This window comes from Muscardinus avellanarius, assembly GCF_963383645.1.
Source record: "Muscardinus avellanarius genome assembly, chromosome: 13".
NCBI classification, from domain to species: domain Eukaryota; kingdom Metazoa; phylum Chordata; class Mammalia; order Rodentia; family Gliridae; genus Muscardinus; species Muscardinus avellanarius.
The window spans coordinates 55045325-55062222 of record NC_137799.1 but is presented as its reverse complement, the minus strand read 5'-3'; the positions used below and the strand labels follow the sequence as shown (position 1 = coordinate 55062222).

Sequence of the window (16898 nt, the reverse complement as noted above, 5' to 3'; positions counted from 1 at the left end):
GGGGATGTAGCTTGGAAGTAAAATACCCCTGGGTTCAATCCCTAGTGCCACAAAAATATTTAAAAATTAAAAATAAATAATTAAAAGATAGTCTCTAACTGAAATTGGTCAAGTGCCTTGGATCATAAAATTACACACTAGTACAGTCAATGTTTAGATACCACAATACTCTGTAAACACTTAAAATACTTCCACAGCACAATAAGCCAATGGCTATAGCAGCCCTCTGGCCTTCCTGAGGCCACCCAACAACCTGTCAATTGAGGGCCTCCTGCTCACCTAAGGGGGGGGGGGGCTCCAAGACTCTGTTCTAGGTCCAGGCTAGTACCTTTCCTAACTGGTTGGTTCAGACTGTCACTGTCTCACACAGCATTTTTATGCATTCCAAAAGTCCACCAAATACCTTTTAACTATGTGAAACCATTTTCACGTTGAAAGTCGTGCTCATTTATCTCTCAGGTCTCACCTCAATTATTATATCCGTAGAAAGGTTTCCACTGATTTTCTTGCCCCTGGGCACCCCACCACTTTCCCCTCCTCCCTGCATGTGCCTTTCTCACCACTTACTGTGACCTCTAATTGGCATAGCTGTTTGTAAGGTCTTTTATTGTCTGTCCAGCTCAGGACCTTCTCATTCCCTGCTACATCCCTACTACCTCATATCCTTCCTGGCACATAGTAGACATTCAGTAAACACTTATTGAGTGAATATTTATAAATATACATTATAGAAATTAACTAAGCAAATAATATATGATATTTTAAATAATGAGCTTTTCCATCTAAAATGCATGGTAATAAGTGAAACAATCTCCTTTCAGCTAGACAAAGGGCAGCTCAAGTTGAAGCTGTCAAAAACTGAGCAAGCAGCATAGAAATTGTTTGTGTGCCCACACACAATCCTTATGAGCCAGCAGGTTACTTCGAATCATCAGGCATCAGCACACCAGCAAAAACCCTTAGTGATTTTCAACTTAATTATATCAAGGAATGACGTGGAATTGTTTTTACATTTTAATTATAGAAACTAAAATACACAGAACTCTGAGGTAGCACATGGGGAAGAGTAGAAAAAATTTAAGAAAAAGAGACAACTCCCTGAAGCTATGTAAGCTATTTCTCAGGCAATAATTGGCATGCTGCTTCTGCTATTAATAAACCCAACACTTTACATACATATTGTTGCCACCACTGGTGTTCTTTGCATCTCTTTAAGCTTCCCACCCTCAGAAAAAAGTTATCAACACATGTATCGCCATATGAATAGAAGCGCATATTAACGAGGACCTTTAAAGATAGTCCTACCCATTTTCTTCTCATTGTAGATGTGAGTGTAGTAAAAACCTTAAGATCGTATAAAATTCTCATTTACATTTTATTTTTACTATAAAAGAACTGTTGATTTGTGGTAAATATTTTTAATTTTTATTATTTTTATTTTATAACAGATTTCAAGTGGTAAATATTTTAGATGCTGCCTCCTCCATTATGAATACATTCCAAGACTCCCAGTGGATGCCAGAAACAGAGACAGTACTGAACCCAATGTAGACTATTTTTTCCTATTCACCATATCTATGATAAAGCTTAAGGCACAGTAAGAGACTAACCTACTATACAGATCTTAACCTCAGCCTATGATATTTTTTCTTTCCTTATTAAGTCAAGAACGTTCACCTTTTCATTTAAAGGAAGCTCTTCACAGCTTTTTTTTCTTTTTTTGTATATCTGAATCTCCAACATTAGGACTTTGTAGTCATCATTGAGTACAATAAGGTTTACTTGAACATAAACACGTCTAGTTACCTGATAACTGATATGGTTACTAAAGGGCAGGTAGCAAATACAGTGTGGATATGCTGGATAAGGGATGATTTGTGGCCAAAATAGGACTGAGATGGGGATAGATTTCAGCATGCTACTTGGAATGGCATGTAATTTAAACTTATGAATTGCTTATTTCTAAAATTTTCCATTTACTATTTTTAGGTTGTGGTTAACTACAGGTAACTGAAACTAAGGAAATAAAAAACACAGAGAAGGGGAGAGTATTATATTCCTAATTATCTTCAAGGAAACCTTCCATATAAATGCTGTCCTTTTTGTATAAGTACCTGAAATTCCATCAATAAAAATTTAGTTCCCATTTCTCAAAATGCACATTTTATGCACAAAGCTGACTATATTTACATACATTTAATAAAATATTTCCTAATTGTTGGTAAATAGTTGATGGGTACATTAAAATATTTTATTTGATCCAGAGATAAACTAATATGTTTGCATAGTAAACATAATAAACATCTTCCCCTGTATAGAAATGTTAGATAATATCACCATTTCTGTGCTCACAGTCAGTCCAATTATCTGGTATTTCAGTCTGAGCCAGTTAGTATTATATCATTTTAGGATTCCTACAAACCTCAGATCAAACACCAAGCAGTACAGCTTAACAAAAATACCTCTATGTATTTTATTCCCTCATACACTGAAGAAAAAATCAAATTTTACTAAGGATTATTTGGAGTCAGGCATTTGCAATAAAATGGACTCTGTAGGCATAACAATATTTTCCCTCTCCAATGCCCCTGCTTTCTAAACCAGTAAAACTTGCCATTATATCCCCTTTCCATAGTTACTTTTTTAAAATGTAACATGCTGTATTTATCCCAAAAAATGAGTTTAATTGCAAAATACTGCAATATGGTCAGTATCATGAGAGTGGATTTCAGTATAATAAACTTTCAACTAGATAATATAGTTTCATTAAATGGAATTATATCAGCATATATTTTTAGGAAAGTTTTTTTGTTTTGTTTTGTTTTGTTTTGCAGAACTGGGGATGGAACCCAGGGCATTCTACCTCCAAGCTATACCTCAGCCTTATTTTTTTTTTTTAAACAAGAGTCTAAAGAGAGCCTCACTAAGTAGCTAAGGCTGATTGCAAACCTGTGATCCTCCTGTCTCAGCCTCCCAAGTACTGAAATTACAAGCCTGTGCCACCAGGCCCGGCTTATAGAAAAAATTTTATTTGACTTAATGTTCATCGACTGAAACCATGTCTCACTTTGAAACAGTGAACACTCTTATCCAAAAATATTTCTTACCTGAGTTTGTTCTCTTTTCCATACTGACCCATAACACCCAAGCCCCATGTCCTTTCATTGTTTATCCTGCTCCGTAGAATAAAGACTGAAATTTCTATATCCTAGAAGCTAGCCCAGCATCTGATATGTTTATTTAATAGTAAGATACTTGTAATTCTAGTACTTGGGAGGCTGAGACAGGAGGATTGCAGGTTCAAAGCCAGTCTTAGAAACTTAATAGTCAGATGGACAGATAGCTGGACCATAGATAGGAGAAATAACCACTAAAGAACAATATTTGCAAGTCATCAGGAAAAGAAGAGTGGAGGATTTGTTCTATAAGTAGAACCAAAAGGGTAACAACTTAACTTGTTTTTTATGGAGACAGTGAATGTATTTAAAAAAAAAAAGTCTGTAGGTTTATGCATTTAAAAGTAGGTTTGACAGTCACTCACCAAGGAACCAAGACCTCTTCTATATCATCTAATAGCTACCTTGGCCACCTCACTCAAGTGAGTACTCCATCAAATCCAGGTGATGCCAAGAGGCACAGAGTAAAAATAGGAGGAGGAGGAGGTTGCTTTAATCTCTGAAGTCTCTCCAGAATTTACTACTCCAGGTGAAAAAGGAAATGTCCTAGCTTTCTCTGGTAAAGGGAGTCACAGAGACTTTTGGACAAAACTCAGAAAAAGTGAATAGCTGACTCTGAGCATTGACTCCAAGCTAGAATCACAGAATTTTAAAATTGAAATAGGCTATAGAGGATATTTGCTCTTACATCTCCAGTATATAAATGAGAAATTTGAAGCTCAGAACAATATACATGATCTAGCCATGGCTGTTCCACAGGCCTCTATCACATCTGAATGGCTGGTACACTTGTGACATGCAGCTCGCTTGAGCCATCTGGGACTCAGGTAACCCTCCAATGAACGGCAGGACTTAAGTATATTTTAGGTATCTCTAGCATAGCATCATTCAGTAAAAATGAAATGTGACTCATATATTACATCAAAATGGTAAATAGAAACAAGTCAGATTAATTTTAATATTTTATTTAATTCAATATATTAAAAATATTTCAACATGTAATCAGCATAAAAGTATTAATAAGTTATTTTACTTTATACTCTTCAAAATCTAGTATGTGCTGTATATTTATACCTCATCTCAGTTTGGACTGGCAAGTGATGTCTGTCAAGTGATGAATAGTTACATGTGGTATTGGTTTCTCTATTGCAAAGGGCAGATCTAGAATTCAAGGTTAAGATAAAAGGGCTACAAACATATAAGTGAGAAACATTTTCCCTAAAAGTAGAGGAAAGAGCCAGGCATGGTGGTGCACTCTTGTAATCCCAGCATTTGGGAAGGTGAAACAGGAAGATCACGGTTCATAGACAGCCTCAGCTACTTAGTGAGGCCCTTTGCAACTCAGTGAGAACCCATTTCAAAAATAAAGAATAAAAAATAGGAGTGGGGATATAGGTCGGAGATAGAATGCCCTGAGTTCCATCCTCAGTAACACAAGAAAAAAAAAATAAAGTAGAGGAAAGAAAAAGATGCTTAGAAATGTTTTTGTTGACTAATTGGATATTTGTCTCTTGATAATCTGCCTTTATGTCACATAATCAGAGGCATTAAAAGACATGAAAAAGAAAGGAGTTTTCCATGAGTAACCTCAATCTAAAGTGCCAAGCTCCAGTTCTATGCACCTGTAACTCACCCTCCATCTGCACACTTTTTGGCACTCCACTTTCCCAGAATGCTTTCCTTTTTAAGGTCCATCTTGAATGGCAACTATTGTGTCCACCCCTGTCACCCCACAAAGCTACTGATGATTCCACTAGATACTTACTGGCTGTGACACTCTCTCTGCTCAGAACATCTACTGTTAATATCTCTACCTTTTGGGGTTTTTTCTTTTACCATCTTTATTTTCATAATTTAATTTTTAACTTTTATTTTTCATTGACACATAACAGCTGTACATATCTATAGGATAGATTATGATATTTTGTGACTCAAGTATACAATGTGTTAATAATCACATGACAGTAATTAGTATATCCATCACCTCAAACATTTAACATTCAAAATCCTCTCCACTAGCTATTATGAAAAATATAATTAAATACTGTTGACTGCAGTTACTGTACTCAACTTCATTTAGGACCCTTTATCTTCTGTTTTCCCTTGCATAAATGTTCATGTCTGCAAGCAAAGCTATTCATTAAAGTAAGAGCAAGGCTGTTCCTACCACCAATGATCAGCACACACATACGCTGGTATAATTTTGAGCTCTTAATGATCTTCCGGACTTCCAGGATGATGGCGACTGAGAAAAGCAGCATTTACAAGTCCTGCGGACACCTGATCTCCATTGTCTCAAAAACAGCACTTTACATACCCAGAAAATACTATCAGTAGAGGAATAAAAACTATAAATACAAGGGACAGAGAAAAAGAAGACTAGAAGAACAACCAGAGAGCAGAAAAGAAATCTACCCACCTTGCGGCAGCGGGCACCACACTGACACCATCTTGCCTCACAGCACCAGACTCCAAAGATGGAAAGAAAAACAAGGAGCTACAGTGAGCAGCTGCAGATGAGTCGTTGTAATTCATAAGTCCTTCCTGTGCAAAGACCAGCTAAAACTTCCAGCAGCCAAGCCTACCACGCACTCCAGGGATTCAGAGCAGAGCTCAAACCAGGAAAGAAATCCTCCAGCCTCATGGTCAAAGGCACTGTGGCAGCACTATCTTGCCAGTGGCAGTCAAGTTCGCCATTCCCACCAGAGTTCCAGACCAGTGCACACCAAAATCGTTAAGTAAAACTGAGGCCCCTACAGGATAAATCCCAGTGTTGTGCCCCCAGGGGCTCGCGCAGCTTTGATAAACTCCCTGGGTCTGATAACCCAGTGAAGGTATAGTGGTGGCAGAGATTACCACACCCTAGTTGCAGTTCCCCATAGAAAAATGCCCACCCTGGTGCCCCCAGGGTCTCACACAGTTGCAACTAACTCCCTGGGTCTGAGACTTTGTGATACAACCCAGTAAAGAAATAGTGGCAGCTGAGATTACCACACCCTCCAGAGATCCAGAGCACCATAAGTAAAGCCGTGTTGACCTGAAGAAGAATCCAGAGAAGGTGGAAGTGGGATCTGCTGTTGATCAGATCAAGAGCTCAGACAGATTCAGGCTCTGATCAGTGGAAGGTGTGGGGGGAATCCTACGCTTAACACTAAACCCAATGAGTAGGATCTCCGAGAACACCACAGACTTCCCAATTGTGGTGAACAGGAGGAAGTCAAACTAGCCCAGCCCTAGCTGTGGAGAACAGAGACTCCTACATTAAGTTTAGTCTCAGAGGAATACACTACTAACAGAAGCAGGGAGAGACCTAGACTCCAAATCTGTGGAAAGTGTGGAGGGTGATCTTCATTCAATATCAAATCCAGCCCCATTGACACCAACCATCTGCATAGACTGAGAAGACTCAGAGAATCAGACTCACAGAGGGAAAGGTGCCGGTGTCACTTGGTATCTACATAGAGAGAGACTGCTAAGGACCTATCCACTGAATAGTCATTTATTTGTAGAGTTGCATTAATTTGTTGTTGGGGCTGTTATAGTTTTTTTGTTCCTTTTGTGTGTGTGACAGTGTATACCTGGCTGGTTTTTTTTTCTTTTTGTTTGTTTGGGGTTTTTGTAGGGGTTCTGGGGGGGTGGGGTTGTTTTGGTTTATGTGTGTGTTTTTTAACCCTCTTACCAAACCCTTTCCCAAACTTCTTCCCTTGTACATACCTACTCTCTCCTCTCTATCCTTTTTATTCTGTTTATCTCTTCCTTGTTTTATATTAAATCACTTCATATCACCAAACCAGAAACTCTACATTGGTTACTAGAATACTACTGCATTTTTACTATTTCTAATCTCTAGTATATACTACTTTACCAAACTCATTTTCCCATCCTATTCAACCCTATCTAAGACCTTGCCCTAGTCTTCCATTTACTCCACTCCCCTCCTTACTCAACCTTCACTGTTGAATACAATACAACTTGCCCTTAGATATACCAGCTGACACCTAGAGACTGAGAGAAATCTATCAAAAGCAACAGTTTCAAACTTCAGAAATCATGGGAAGGAGGAACAACAATGGAACAATTAGCTCTCACAACCCCACAATAACAGAATCTGATAACAAAGAAATGCAGATCTCCAGAAGATCAAATTAGGAATGTAACTGTAGAAATAATACAGGATTTTTTAAAAGAATTTAGAGAGAGTCTTGAAAGAAATAAAAGATGCAACCATTGAGGCAAAGCATCAATTCAAACTATAAACAACCAATTAGACCACATGGAGAATAGAATCTTGCTTCTAAAAGATGATTGCTCCAAAAAATGAATGCATAGTTTATGATTTAGAAAAAAACAATTCGACAGCAGGAATTGGACATTGAAAAAATATGGGCCCACCTTAAAAGAGCTAACCAAAGAATTACAGGCACAGAGGAGGGAAAAGAAGTTGAAATCAAAGGGATCAACAATCTCTTCAAAGAAGTAATAGCAGCCGGACGTGGTGGCGCACGCTTGTAATCCCCGCACTTGGGAGGCAGAGACAGGAGGATCGCACTGGTTCGGAGTCAGCCTCGCTGGCTTTAGAGACCCTGTTTCCAAATAAAAAATATATAAAAATGGGTCTGGGAGTGTAGCCCAGAGGTAGAAGGGCTTCCAGGAACCCCAGTACCACCAAAAATTAAAATTAAAAAAGAAATAATAGCAGAAAATTTTCCAAACATAGAGCAAGAGGTCGATACACAGGTTCAGGAAACGTATAGAACTCCCTTTAGACAAGACCAGAGAAAAGGTTCCCCATGCCATATGATTGTCAAAATGACCAATGTAGAAGCCAAGGAGAGAATCTTAAAGGCAACAAAAACAAAAGGCCAAGTGACATTCAGAGGCAAACCAATTAGAATCACTCCAGAATTCCCAAAGCAAGTCATGGAACCCAGAAGGGCCTGGAGTAGCATATTCCAAACTCTGAAAGAAAACAACTTCCAGCCAAAAATTTCCTACTCAGCAAAACTATCTTTCAAATTAGATGGGGAAATAAGAAGCTTTCATGACAAACACAACCTGAAGGAATATATGTCTTCAAAACCAGCACAAGAGAAAATACTCAAAGAAATTAACTACAAAGAAGAAATAAACAACATGCCAGAACCAGAGAAACAAAAATTTCCATCCAGCAGACAATAAGCAAAGAACAACAAATGGTATTTCAAACAAATAAATTTTAGCATATTAGGAATTAAAAATCATCTCTTAATAATCACACTGAATGTAAATGGCCTCAACTCCCCAATAAAAAGACATAAAGCAGCAAAATGGATTAAAAAAACAGAACCCATCTATCTGCTGCTTTAAAGAAACACACCATACAAGATAGTAAACTTAAGGTAAAGGGATGGAGCAAGGTAATTCATGCCAACAGAACTCGAAGGCTAGCAGGAGTAGCAACTATGACGTCAGACAAGTTAGATTTCAAGCCCAAACTTATTAGAAGAGACAAAGAAGGCCATTTTTTTTTTTTTACTGGTAAAAGGAAGAATCCAGCAAGAGCAAATAACAATAATCAGCATTTATGCCCCAAACATAGTTGCAGCTACTTTCATAAAACAAACTTTGTGACATGAAGTCACGCATAAATCCCAATACAATAATACTGGGAGACTTCAACACCCCTCTAAAACCATTAGACCGATCTTCTAGACAAAAGGCCAGTGAAGATGCCTCAGACCTAAAGAGAACCATTAATCAAATGGACCTGTTGGACACATATAGAATATTTCACCAGTTTGATCTGTTCATATGATTTGTCCATACGCAGCTTTTTTTTTTTTAATAGGCTGAGTTTAAAGCTGTATCACCAACTCAAACAATAGGTGCTGGCATTCTTAGTTAATTCTTTACCTGGTAGAAGGGGAGACCATCCTCAGACAAATTTCACTACTGCAGGCTGCCAGTTCAGTTTATAATAATAGGGACTTGAAAAGGGAGAGACAGGAGAAAAGAATTCTGGCTGAACACGAATCCCACAAAAGCCTGGGCTCAAGTCTGTTTTAGGGATGGAGAGCAAGGGCATCTCTGGCATAAATGCCCTCAACCATGAGGCCAAAAAGAGCCTTCTGAGGCCTGGCCCATAGGGCAAGGGGGACCATTAAACGGGTTGAGTGCCCCCAGTTCTGGAGGGAACCGGGGTCCCCAGACCTAGGTTCCCAGTGATTCCTCCCAATTCCCACCACTTGAGTTAAGACTAAAGAGCCTTAGGTGATCAAAGTGAGATCTCAGACAGAGGCAAGATTTAAGGCATTACCCTTCTTTCCTGGCCCAAGGTCTAAAAGTTTAAAGTGAAGGGCATATCAGGCCAGCCCCTAAACTATAATTTTTACCCAATACTCAGCCTACAGCTTTCAGGATGACCTCCAATTCTCCCATTCTCAGTTATACTAGAGATTTAAGCTCCTCTGTTAAAACAATATAATGTCAGAAAACCAACTGTTCTTTTTTCTTGCTGACATCACTAAAGTTACTGCTCAAAGTTTTTTTTTTTTTCAATCAGTCTTAGCTAAAATGGTAACTTCTGAGGAAAAAAAAAGCTGACCAATTAGACCTCTATGTGATGTGATTAAATACAATATACATTGCTTTTAAAGTTCTTTTTTTCTTTGACAAAATTAATGTTTTAAGACAATAGTGATGCTTATATGAGGTCGTGGATTTCTGTGGTAATCTATAATACAGCTATTAAGTTATATAATCAAATGTGATATGCGTTGTCTTTAATTTTATTCCTTCTGCAAAATTAAGGTTTTAAGGTAATTAGTGATATTTACCTAATGTCTTAATTTTCCATGGTAATCAATTACTCAATTATTAAGTTGGGAAAATGTAAAATGCAATGCTTTAAAATGCTTTTAGGAGGACTTCCGGGAAGATGGCGACCGAGAAAAGCGGGGCTTAAGAGCTCCGCTAACAACAAATCTCCATTACCACAAAATCAGCGCCTTTCATAGCCAGAAAACACCATCACCAGTGAAACAAAAAATCACCAGGCTCCAGAGAGAAAGCAGACTGAGAACAGAGCCACAGAGGAGATACACCGGCCTTGCGCCCGAGGACACGGCAGATGCGGCAGAAGCGCCATACTGCCGGCGGCAGCGGCAAATTCACCAGACGGCCACAGCAAGCCGAGGTGAGCCACTGCGGAACAGCTAGGCGAGATTTCTCCGCGCAGAGAGCATCTACAGCTCCCAGTGGCCGAGCTCAGCACACGCTGCAGGGATTCAGAGTAGAAATCAAAATCAAAAAGAAAAACGCCAGCCCCACAGCTGAGGGTGTAGCAGCGGCGCCATATTGCTACCGGCGGCAGCAGCAGCGAATTCAGCGAGGCCAGTACAGCTACATCTGCGTACTCAAGAACAGTGAGTCAAATTGCGGGCCACAGAGGAAAAATCCCTGGGACTTGACCCAGTGGGGAAGGGGCGGTGGCCGAGATATCACACCATAGGAGAACGTGCAACCTGGCACCCCCCACAGTCTAAAGCAGCCTCTATCGACTCTCTGGGTCGGAGACTCTGTGATAAAACCCAGTAAAGGAGTAGTGGGGTCTGAGATACTACTGACTCGAGATCCAGAACACCTTAAGGGAAGTCATAGTGACCCAAGGGAAGAACCCAGAGAAGGCACAAACATCCGAAATCATGGGAAAGAGGAATAATACTGGAGGAATTAATGCCCACAACCCCACAACATCAGAACCCGATAAAACTGAAAATCAGAGATTTCTAGAAGATCAAATCAGGAAAATAACTGTAGAAATAATAGAGGTGCTTCGAAAAGAACTCAGAGAGAGCCAAAAAGAGATAAAGGATGCAATTAATGAAGTAAAGGCCTCAATTCAAAGTACAAACAACCGATTAGAACACATGGAGAACAGAATCTCGCTCTTAGAAGATAAGCAATCCAAAAATGAAATCATAGTTTCTAATCTAGAAAAAAATATCAGACAGCAGGAATCTGATATTGAAGAAATATGGGCCCATTTTAAGAGAGCTAACCTAAGAATTATTGGAATAGAGGAGGGAAAAGAAAGTGAAACCAAAGGGATCAACAATCTCTTCAAGGAAGTAATAGCAGAAAATTTTCCAAACATAGAGCAAGAGGTCGATACAAAGGTCCAGGAAACTTATAGAACTCCCTTTAGACAGGATCAGAGAAGAGGATCCCCACGCCACATCATTGTCAAAATGACCAATGTGGAAGCCAAGCAGAGAATCTTAAAGGCAACAAAAGCAAAGGGCCAAGTGACATTCAGAGGCAAACCAATTAGAATCACTCCAGACTTCCCAAACCAAGTCATGAGAGACAGAAGGGCTTGGAGTAACATATTCCCAATTTAGAAAGAAAACAACTTCCAGCCAAAAATTTCCTACCCAGCAAAACTTTCTATCAAATTAGATGGAGAAATAAGAAGCTTCCATGACAAACAGAAACTGAAGGAATTTATGTCTTCAAAACCAGCGCTAGAGAAAATACTCAAAGAGATTAACTACAAAGAAGAAATAGGTAACACACTCCAGAACTTGAGAAACAAGATTTTCCATCCAACAGACAACTAAGATTGGTTATCTGTGGAGATTCATTATTTATGTTAGTCTTTTACCTATCTCAAAAGGGTATTGTTTGCCTTTACTCTTGTTAATTTTTAGGATTTCTAGTTGGAATATTAATATACCTTCAGATATAGCATTTGGAAATATTTTATCCCATTCTATTAGTAACTGTTAACTCTGTTTACATTGTCTTTGGATATACAATTTTTTTTTATTTTTAGGGAGTTTGTATATTCCTCTGTTGCCTGTGCCATTGAAATCATAACCAAGAAATCACTGCCAATTTCAATGTTGTGAGGTTTTATGACCCAGATTTTCTCCTAAAAGTTTATAGTCTTAAGATTTATATTTATGTCTATTATCTATTTTGAGTTAATATTTGTATATGGGATTAGGTAAGGGTCCAATTGTATTCTTTTCCATGTAATTATTATTTTTTAACAATATTTAGTTAAAAGATTTTTATTTCCACCACCAAATGTTCGTGGAAACCTTGTCAAAAATAACTTGACAATATAGGGAAGAATTTAGCTCTAGGCTTTTATTTAACTCCAATGGTTTATATATCTGCCTTTAGAATAGTACTACACTGTTTCAATTATTGTAGCTTTATATGGTTTGAAATCAGAAAATATATATCTTCTAGCTTTGTTCTTTTTCAAGATCGTTTTGGGTACCTAGAGTCCATATTCTATATTAGGATAGATTTTTTCTGAAAAATAAATATATAAATATATGATAGTTTCACCTAAAAAAAAATAGAAAAAAATATTCTCTGGTAAGAAAGAAAGCAAAAAGAAATATTGAAATGTTATCTTTAAGTCATCAAAAGCTTGGTATCAGACAAATGAAACTGTTATGTGAGATTATCATTTTTAATTTTGGATAATTTGCTATAATACTAGATGTCAACCACTAAGCCAAGCATGGGAAGGAGGGGTGGGGAGGGAATGGGGTGGGGATCGGGTGGGGGCTGACTGGGCGATGTGTGCATGTATGTCTACAAAAGTTTGTATCCCACTATGATGTATGAATACAGTGCACCAATAAAGTAAATTAAAAAATAAAAAATAAAAAATAAATAAATAAAAAATAAAAAAATAAAAAAAAATAAAATGCTCTTAACTTCATAAGGTTTAAAGTAACACTGAAGTCTTTTATATGGGTTTTTTAATTGTTGATATATGAGCAACATTATAAAATGGTAATTTTTTTACAGTTATCAAAATATTTTTATTTTTTTATTTTTTTTATTTTATTTTATTTTTTAACAATTTTTTTATTGAACATAAATAGTATAAATTTAAACTATATTTGGTGCCCTCTCCTCCCGCTCCCATTTTCCCTTCCCCCCTCCCACCAATGGTTGTCTAGGTTAACCATGTCTTATTCATACTTTTACACATGTTCAGATGTAGACCCTCATTAATCAAGATCAGCCTTCCTCCTCTCCTATCTTTCCATTCAAACTTTGCTGGTATTTCCCCTCCATTATCTGGAGTCCCACTGGTATCCTTTGTGTTTCCTAGTTTGGGCATATTAGAGGAAACATATGTACCTTCTCTTTCTGTGCTTGGCTGATCTCACTTAACATAATGTTCTCCAGAGCTTTCCATCTTCTTGCAAATGATATAATTTTGTTCTTCTTTATGGCTGAATAGAATTCCATTGTGTGTATTTCCCACAGTTTTGCTATCCATTCATCTGTTGATGGTGGTCTGGGTTGGTTCCATATTTTGGCTATTACAAATTGTGCTGCTATGAACATAGGTATGCATATGTTGCTGTAGTTCTCTGAATTCAACCCCTTTGGAAAGATACCCAGGAGTGGTATAGCTGGATCATATGGTGGATCTATTCCCACCTTTCTTAGGAATCTCCACACAGACCTCCATAGTGGTTGAACTAGTTTGCATTCCCACCAACAGTGTAAAAGAGTTCCTCTTTCCCCACATCCTCACCAGCATTTGTTGTTGTTTGATTTCTTTATGCTTGCCACTCTGACTGGGGTTAGATGGAATCTCAGTGTAGTTTTGATTTGCATCTCCCTGATGGCCAGTGATGAAGAACATCTTTTCATGTATCTATTAGCCCTTTGTATCTCTTCTTTTGTGAAGTGTCTATTTAGTTCATTTGCCCATAAAATGGTAATTTTTTTGTTTAGCTTGTATGTAAGAACAAAAGACAGATGCAGATAGTGTGTAGATGTATTTCTTTATATTTTGATAAATACAAAAATATGAAATTTGTAAGAATAAGAAAGCATGTTGTAAGGTTTATCCTAAGATTGTCCCAAATGGGAAAGAAAGGACCAGAATAGAAAAATCAGAGGGTTAAACAAGTTGTAAAGCATTTGTGGAATGTTTGTTTGTTTGTAAGGTTTATCCTAAGATTGTCCCAAATGAGAAATAAAGGACCAAGATAAAAATCAGAGGGTTAAAGCAAGTTGTAAAGTGTTTGTGGAACGTTTGTTTCTTGTAAGGTTTATCCTAAGATTTTTCCTAAATGGAAAGAAAATACCAGGATAAAAATCAGAGGGTTAAGCAAAGTTGTAAAGAGTTTGTGGTATGTTTGTTTGCATATGAAGATGGGTTATTAAAAGAAAGATTTCTAGTAAGCCTACCTCTATTTAGACTTCTGGAGGCCATTTTATTTAAACTTATGGTTGGCCCATAGTTTCTAAATTATGTGGTTAAGCTTGTCTTCAATGGAATTAAAACCATTAAGTTCCAGGATTATACAGGCACTCAAATTTGTGTCTTTTCACTTTTCCTAATTATCCTCATTTTTCTGGATTAATAAACAATGAGGCAGTTCATTTTTGGTCTTTTTCCGATTTTAATGTGTTTAATTGCTAAAGGATGCTATCTTCCAGCCTGTACCTACAACAGTGACACAGTGGCAATAGGAAATTCCTTAATATTACAGTGCTGGGCAAATCATAGTTCTCCCATAGGACCAGTAATATGGGTAAAAGAATCAAAAACAATATTTTCTCATGGCTCAGCAGTTGAGATTTAAAAAAAATTAACAAATCAGTCAAAGCCTTCTAATACCAATTTTTCTATTATTCAGCCTCAAAACACTATATTAGATACTGGCATCTATAGGTGCATTAAAATTCAAAAACAGTGCCCTGATGATATAACATATAAGAAATCATCTAAAATCTTTATTTAAATTACCCCAAAGCCTATTTCAGGTCTCCACACTACTAATTTCTGGATTCACATGGCACAAAATAAACTAAATACATTCCACTTTTGTATGTTTCAGCCTAAGTCAGAAAAACAGGTTTTAATGTCTCATTTAATTGGTTTACATTCAAACGGTGGAAGACCCCATTCCAACCTCAAAAATTGTCCTGTAAAACTGTTTGCATATGGGACCCATGCCGTATAATCTCAAATACAATCATACGACATTTTCTGTTTTAATTTTTTTATTCCATCATCCCTAAAGGCTTCCAAGGCTGCTGTTACTAGTCATCCCTGGATTAATATATGACTCATCATGGAAAGCATGGCTTATGCCCTTTGTAATTCTTCTCATTCTCCTTGACATGTTGCTTTTCTTGGCCATGTCTGCTAAACTGTATTGTGAGTGTTGTCTCATAGGCTTGAAGCTTTCAGACTTCTGATGGTGTTACAAACAAGAGGAACATCAAATAAAGCCCTTTGGATGGCCATAGAGACATACTCACCCATCTGACTCCCTCACCACCACCCTGCATGCATGTTACCCTAAAGCCGGCCCCCCCCTTACGTCACCCTTGTTCAGCTAGAAGAAGTCAATGACTGAGTTGGCATCCTTATTCCTTTCCTAAGGGGTACATGCATGTAGTGAAAATGGGAGAAAAATTGATGAGGATTGAGCTCATGTTAACTGTTAATAAGAATTGTAAAAGTCAAAATGTATTTTCTGTACCAGTATTGGGAATGGCCTAGGAAGATTTGAGAAAGCTCTGATTATTAATATATTTCAAAAATAATTGTGTCAAAATGGTGGCAGACCTGGAGAGAGAAAGACTTGGTTTTGGTCAGGAAGCAAACAGCTATTGAAACTTGGATTGACTTAGATAAATGTAATTAGCAAGTCAATAGGAGAGGAGAACTAGGCCTTTCTCTATCTAAAGACAGATCTACATGATTAGATAAGCTAGCTAAGATGGTAGGAGGAGTCAACCTTCATGAAAGGAGACACATTGTCACACCTTGCTAGGGGATGTACCTTACAGGGTTAAGGGGAGGTATCTTACAGGGTTAAGGGGAGGTACCTTACAGAGACGTTCACTAGGTCAGAATTACGCAAACAAGATGGAGGTCATGGGTATAAAAAGTCCGGTCCACATGCTGTATCTGGGGAGTGGTGAGTTGACCTGGGCCACCCTCCCCCCTCATGCCATTTTGGCATGGGGCTGTATTTCTATTTTCTGTATTTCTATCTTTTTAATAAACTTCTTTAAATCTTAAGCAACTGTCCAAGCTATGCATATTTATTCTTAGCTTAGGACAAGAACCTGCGGTTTTTCTGGTTTTGGTCATTTTGGGTTTTGTTATGGGTTGGGGGAAAGTATGTCCAGGACCCTCACAGAGGTTCCCGGGGAACAGTTTCCCCACAACCATACTCTCCCAATCCGTAACATTTTCTGTATTTACCTTCGGCCTGACAGGTGTCAGGAAGTTACTAGACAGAGGGGGAATGTACCAATATTGGAAATGGCCTAGGAAGATTTGAGAAAGCTCTGATTATTAATAAATATATTTCAAAAATTGGGTGAGGGGCAGATCTGTGAAAGAACTTGGTTTCTGCCAAGAAGCAGGCAACTATTCTAATGTAAATAAACCTAGCTATTAAAGGTAATTAGAAAGTCAATAGGAGAGGGAAGTAGGACTTCCTCATTCTAAAGACAGGTTTACATAATAATGGGATAATCTAGCCTGGATGGGAGGAGTGGGGTCAACCTTTGGGAAAGGAAAAATCTGAGCATAAACTAAGAGTTCAGGGGGAAAAGTAAAGGGAGGAACTTTACAAGGACTTTACCTATGTCATAGTTACGTAGGAGAGAACAAGATGGAGGAAGTCATGTCTATAAAAATGCTGTTCCAGCCGGGCGTGGTGGCACACG

At 37.9% G+C, this 16898-nt stretch overlaps 1 protein-coding gene across 1 annotated transcript in view; it reads right to left on the bottom strand.

Annotated features, from left to right (window-relative positions):
- SAXO1 (stabilizer of axonemal microtubules 1) overlaps positions 1 to 16898 on the bottom strand; it is a gene marked incomplete at its 3' end in the record, with an annotated part of 138312 nt that overhangs the window by 23894 nt on the left and 97520 nt on the right. The window lies entirely within an intron of this gene.